The sequence below is a fragment of the Penaeus chinensis genome, chromosome 16 (assembly GCF_019202785.1).
Source record: "Penaeus chinensis breed Huanghai No. 1 chromosome 16, ASM1920278v2, whole genome shotgun sequence".
Lineage (NCBI taxonomy): Eukaryota > Metazoa > Arthropoda > Malacostraca > Decapoda > Penaeidae > Penaeus > Penaeus chinensis.
The window spans coordinates 717,756-724,850 of record NC_061834.1 but is presented as its reverse complement, the minus strand read 5'-3'; the positions used below and the strand labels follow the sequence as shown (position 1 = coordinate 724,850).

General features: G+C 38.6%; 1 protein-coding gene across 2 annotated transcripts in view; it reads left to right on the top strand.

Moving 5' to 3' along the window:
• Positions 1-608: 608 nt before the first annotated feature.
• LOC125033704 (zinc finger protein 32-like) overlaps positions 609-7,095 on the top strand; it is a 13,964-nt gene continuing 7,477 nt past the window's right edge. Inside the window, exons 1-3 of one of the 2 annotated variants that reach the window (XM_047625427.1) lie at positions 609-801; positions 3,760-3,852; positions 4,587-4,745. The gene's annotated coding sequence lies outside the window, so the exon portion shown is untranslated. Of the gene's footprint in view, positions 802-1,028; positions 1,270-3,759; positions 3,853-4,586; positions 4,746-7,095 lie in introns of those variants that run through there. The other variant, XM_047625428.1, reaches the window with a different exon arrangement.

Below are 7,095 nucleotides of genomic sequence, written 5' to 3'. Positions count from 1 at the left end.
CTGTGTGTATGCGAGAGAGATAGAGAAAGAGAGATGTGTGTGGATATATATATATATATATATATATATATATATATATATGGTATATATATATATATATATATATATATATATGTGTGTGTGTGTGTGTGTGTGTGTATGTGTGTGTGTGTGTATATATACACATATATATATATATATGTATATCTCTCTCTCTATATATATATATTCATATATATATACATATATATATATATATATATATATATATATATATATATATATATACATACATATATATACATATAGATATACATATATATATATATATATATATATATATATATATATACACACACACACATATATATGTATGTATATACTCGCACCAAATGTATAATCATTAAATTGTGAAAGCAAAGGAAAGACAGATTAATGTAAAGAGAAAGAGTAGGAGAAAAGGGATCGACATAGACATCGAGAGAAACGCTGAAGAGCTACTAATAACCGAATGAATCTGGACAAATCCGTGACTTGGGATTTAATTCCAACATCAATAAAAAGAGAATGAAAGAATGCCATATAACTGAAAACATATGTTTTGGATTAAACCGAAAAGAGAAAGCAATTGACAATAACCACAGATTAACTAGAACGGCGCCCCTAAGAGCACGCGGATTCGCTTACACGATCGCCGACAAACCCTGGAAGGAGCCAGCTCTCAGCCACTTGCCTTTCGGGAAATTCGGGAAAGAAATATTGAAATGATCAGAATGTCGACCCATGAGCTCCACCTGAGAGGCCAGATCCCGCGACGGAAAGGTGAGAGGCAGGAGGCAGGCTTCGGCAGTGCAGTAGTTGCTGTCTTATTGTCCTCAGAAGTTGCTCTCCTGTGCGGGGAGGGAGCCCTGTGGGAGCCCTGTGGGAGCCCTGTGGGAGCCCAGTGGGAGCCCTGTGGGAGCCCAGTGGGAGCCCTGTGGGAGCCCAGTGGGAGCCCAGTGGGAGCCCAGTGGGAGCCCTGTGGGAGCCCTGTGGGAGCCCTGTGGGAGCCCTGTGGGAGCCCGACCAAATCCCCCCATTGCAGGGTGGCGCCGTGGGCACCCATGGGCACCCACGGTGGGAGGCCGAACCCCGCTCCTGAGGGATGGGGGAGTGCCTAAGCAAGAGTTTGGGCGTTCATGCCAGGAGAGTTGGTGGAAGGCGTGTTCTCTGCAGGGGAATGGGCTGAGGGAGTCTGTTCCAGTGTCCAAGGGGGGAATCTGCACGAATGTGGCGTGTCTCCTGTTTCTGGTACGAGCGTTGCATGTGTTTGTTGCACTTGTGTGATGTAAATAATCAAGAGTATTTATTTCAATTTGCATATTTGGGATCTTAGACGTAGTTGTTAATATGTGCTTTTATTAGGATATTGTGAGGGTGTCTATATTTGATTGTTGTTTGATACATATTTGGAAAATATATAAATATGTATTTCAGAGTAGCAAAAAATGGTTAATAATAGCATGAAGAGCAAAACAATACGATTATATAAATGTAAGAAAATAGAGCGGTCACCTCTGGTAACGGAAATATCGAAGGTAGAAAACACGATCTTCTTTTTTTTCTAACTCCACAAATATCAACAACAACAGCGCGTGCATTCATATGTGCGTGTGGAAACATTAGTATATTGTCTGTATATATTCATCAATGATACACTATTCATATGTCAAACATGTGTACGTTAAACATTTTTATTTTAAACATTTTATCCATATCATTTTCTGTTTTCTATTGCAATGTTTAACATTTTATGTAACTGCATGACATGATTTAATTTCGGGACACGTCGTATTTGCAAGGGGGCGTGGCGTACGAATTGACGATCTATTTGACACTTCTGTGAAACATGGCCTCGGGGAAAGATGAATAAAGCTGTCCCCAAAAATTGTGTGTAGATTGTGATGCTGGGATTATCAATTACTCAAACAAAGTCATAGAAAATCCCAATTTCTGTTTTGATTATCTGGTGTGTCACGGTGTACTGAATGATACGCTGCAGTGCAAAATGTGTAGTGAACCGTGCCGGCTTTACCGTAACTTGAGGATTTTTAAGTGTCAGAAACTAGTTACAGTGAACAAAAAGAAGCCGAAAAGATGTAATTTATAACAATCGGTTTATAAAAACATGTGGCTACACAATAGCCACTTAGATATAGAAACGACTTTATTATTTGTAAATATATATCCACATGAATGTTTTACCTATCAGTATGTAAAAGACAAAATAATAGGTATTAGTGACAAAACTATCTGCGACTGGTCCTCCTTTTGCAGAGATGCATTAATATTTTGGTGTCAAGTGGAAAGGACAAAATTGGTGGACCCGGGAAAACAGTCGAAATAGACGAATCAAAATTTGGAAAAAGAAAATACAACAAAGGGAGGATAATAGATGGTCAGTGGGTATTTGGAATAAAGAATATTTTGCAGTGCAGGTAGATAAACGTGACTCACAAACACTACTGTAAAAAATAAAAGAAGAAGTACATCAACAATCTATAATTATTAGTGATTGGTGGAAGGCTTATGATTGCCTACAACACAAAGGTTATAAACTTTTAAAGGTAAATCATCAATATAACTTTGTTGACCCAGACACCGGTGCCCACACAAATACAGTTGAGTGAAACTGGAGGACCCCAAAGGAAAAGGTGCCACAGTACGGGAGGAGGTCATATCCTTTTGAGGGCTGCCTGGCCAAAGCGGCCTTCCAGCTGCAGTATCCGGAGGCCAGCAAACAGATGCACCCTTTTCTCTAACTATAGTATACCTATAAACGTCGTCGATTATCGTCAAATAAACACGTGAATGCAAAATACATTTTTGGAAAGAATTACCATAAATTTTGATGTCAGGCATTTTAGTGTAGTTGTTTGCAATGAACCTGGTTGCACTGTTCTAGTGTATTAATATTTGTTCATGTGTGTGGGTCCCACTATGCTGCGCAATAATCCAGTGTTGGATGGACAAGTGTGTTTTATGTCTTTTGTATAGCTATGTAGATTCCTCCACAGGCAACCCAGTGTTCTGTCAATTTTGTCAGTATGTGTGTTGAGCAAGTTGGTGTGTAGCATTATGCCTAGCTATTTGTGTGTTGGTGTGTTGGATAGCTGCTGTGAGTGGATTGAGTAAGAGAATATCATAGGTGTTTGTAAGAAGGTGAAATTTAAAGCTTTGAATTTCTTGGCCCTAAAGTCCATCTGCCATGTGGTAACCCATTGCTTAAGGGAGTGTAGATCAGTCTGGAGGAGTTTACAGTTGTCAGAGGTCTGTAAATCTCAGGAAGGAAGTATACAACCATTATCTTGTTAGAATAGATAATTTTGGCCTTTGCTGCAGCACTTGGATGTTTCAGACACTCTGTATAACATCTGAGTGCCTGTACATTTTACATAAGCAGAATAAATCAAATACCAGTGGTGTTATTTCAGTATACTGTATGCCAGTATTGTTAATTTTAATGTATCTTGAGGCATTTTTGTTCCTGCCACTCGATCATGCAGTAAGCCCCCTTTGCTCATGTCAGGGTGGCTAGTGTGACCAGATAGCATCATAGCAGTGTAGTTGCATTGATTCTGTGTCCCTGGTCTTTGCAACAGTTTCAGATATTGGGCACAAATCTAACTACAACTTCAGGATGGTATATTGATTATTGCATTGATGCTTGTTACAATAGGAGTTATGGTTCATGACTAGACTTCATGCTTCAAGATCAACTGATGGCATTACTTTCCCCAGGTCTTCTGGTTGTGTGAACTATCATGACTTCCTTGTCCAAAGCTGTATGTCTGGCTGATAACTGGGCCTCAGCACATCCTGGACCTGACAGAGGTAAGAGAACTGTAGCTACTAAATCCATGGCTTGTGAACAGGTAGCTTTAAAAAGGGATTTTTCGAAAATCAAGTATCACAGTTATGGAAGAAATGGTATGTATCAAATCTGTTTGCCTTGAAACAATACTTAGATTTAATTGAAATTAATCTGATCGGGTTTTACTATGAGGATCTGAATACAGAAAGTCTAAAATAATGGCAGCAGGAACTGTCAATGGTTCTTGTGTATTCACAATTCTATGAGATTCTAATAATAATAATAACCTAGGGTTTGGTGACAGGCTTGTGTGACCACAGTCAAATTATGGCTGCTGTTTATTGTGTGTTTATATTAACTTCTGTGCAAGGAATGGCTGGGGTTGACATCCACTGACAGTCTGGGACTTCAACTTAGGTCAGCAAGATTTCTAGTTGAAGATGCTACCACTGCACCATACAGACTGTAATTGTGTTATTGTATTGGGAATCCTGCTTCCAGATGTAGTCATTGCTTATGCTGGAAAGGGAAAAGATACAGGATTACTAAGGCAGAGTAAATTATATTCCCAAAGCTAGGTGCTATTTGAAATGCCTTTATTATAACTGGTTTAGTAACTTACATAATTTTATAATATTTATTAAAATCTGGATTAATAGTGTAACCAATAGGCTTTGCTACTGCTTTCTCATAAGCTTTAGCTTGTAGCAGCCACCGCACACAACCTGCACATCTCAGCTCCCACACTTTCCAGGTTGGGTCATGCCAGGTCCAACAGTGCCTCCTACCAACAGGGACTTCTCAGGATTCACTGCCGAGACCTGACTAGTTGACACTGGAAACCTCACAGCAGTCTGATTGGACCACAGGTTCCCCTCTTTCCCAGTTTGGTGAAACAGCTACTTAACCCACTGTGAGTTTACTTTATTAATTGGTTTTATACATAGATGGCTACACTTGTATTATAGTCACCAATGAGCCAATTACAAGTGTTGCACCTGTTTACCCTTTTCCTTGATTTTTAAAAATATTTTACATTGTCTTGTTTTGCTGTCACTAATATCATGTAACATTATAATAATTATAACATCTATAATAAAAATAACACCATTAATATTGATAGCATTAGTAAAAAAAAACGTTTTCCCGCCAATTCAAGGAAAGGGGAAATCAGGTAAGGTCATACAGTTTACTAATTGACTCCTTTGTGGCTAAGCACTAGCAGAGCCATCTATGTGTAGAGACATTTTACACACACACACACACACACACACACACACACACACACACACACACACACACACACACACACACACACACACACACACACACACATACACACACACACACACACACACACACACACACACACACACACACACACACACACACACACACACACACACACACACACACACACACACACACACAAAAAAATTCCTAGCGGCATTGGTTTAAGCTTTGGGATCAGGAACTGAGCTCATCAAGTGGTCACAACTCCAGAGCATCACAGCCAAGCAGCAAAAACACAAAGACACCCACATTCTTTGCCAACTGGGGGACCTCCCTTGCTCCCCTATAAAATGCCACTTCACCTAAAGCACCCAGCCATCACAGTGGTAATGCAAACCCACTCCGTCATTCCATGAAGATATTACTATGACCAGTTCAAGTAGTAGATGCTACCTATCTACTACAAGCTTTATGAGAAATTGATTCCATTTCTGTAGCCAAAGCATTTTTGGTGATGTTCTCAAGGGCTGGAATCTCTCATGAAATTTTGCCTGACAGGGAACCCAGTTTACCTCAACTTGGGTAAGATAAACAATAGGTGCACAGAGAATTGAGGGTAAGTTTCTTCTTGAGAGCACATCTGACAAACAAATTGTTTGCCAGCTTTCATATACGGCCAATATATTAAGAAATGTAGCACATGAAAATTTTGAATATATTAACAACTAATTGAGGAAATGACCTGTAGAGTTGGTCCAATATGTATGCCCCTTCTGTCCAGAAGGCAGGCTTTTATTAATTACTCCAAAAATAATTAAGTTATAAGATATTATTCATCCCTTTATTGGTTTATTTAGGGTATAGTGAAGGTCTTTGTTGTCATCTTGTTTTTTATGATATTCAGAACAAGGTTGCAGAAAAGTAAAAATTAAGGTTTGCTGTATATTTTTCCTGTAAGATACAATTTTTTTAGAAATTGATGAATGGAATGCTTAGAATGACTCTCAATCTGAATGTTGATTGCTAGTAGGAAAGAAAGCAAGAATAATCAAAATTTGATCAATGGCCAAGTGAGGGATACACCCGCTGGTAAACCACTAGGTTTTTGCAAGATGAACACACTTTTTTTTTGGGGGGGGAGGGCAAAACAAACAGTCATTCTGACAAAATATAACTATGCATTTTGGAATAACATAAACCCATATTTTATGGTAGAACACTAAGCTTAGACAAAATAAAGTTGTTTTTTGATGTCACTAGCCAAAAAAATTATTTGGGTAACCACTGATCTGTACCATTATAAATCTTTTCTTGATATCTATGCACTATTATGTCATTTGAAGTGGGAATTAACTACTGATTTTATATTAGGCAGAAATGCAAATTGAAAAACACAATTCCTGCACTCAGTATGTGGCAGTTCCAAGACAGCTAATTCATTACGGCAATGTGGGTATTCTTTAAGGAATGACACTTCTTATTTTGTTCTGTCGTCCCTAGTGACCCGAGCAATATATGCATCAAATAAGTTAGTTTGCTTTCATGCCAGTCTGTCCATAGAACTAAGGGCTTTGTAACCTCATATGCCAAAAGCCAGTCATTTAATCCATTACATACATACTCAAACTGTTTCATAAGTAATGTAGCCCTTCTCAGTTTTGCCTACATTATACTCGTAATTTTCTGGGAATTGTTAAGCAATATTTGGACTTATCCTTTTCCTAAGATGCACATTCATGCAGGATGGAACTCCTCCCTCAGCACATACCACACATGGATGACTCCTCAAATACCATTTTCTTGCCTCTCTCTGCTGTGACTCTTTCCTGTTTTGGTGATAGTGAGAAACCACTTTCATTTATGTTGAAGTTTCTTTTGGGATTACGTAATGGGGGCATTTACTGCAGAAAGAAATCAGGAATCACTGTATTAGAACAGCTGGTTGCAGCTGGTTAGTTCTCATAAATTTAACTAGATTTTGCTACTTTTCATTGTCATCTTAAGCACTTTTAATGTTTTCATCAGTATGT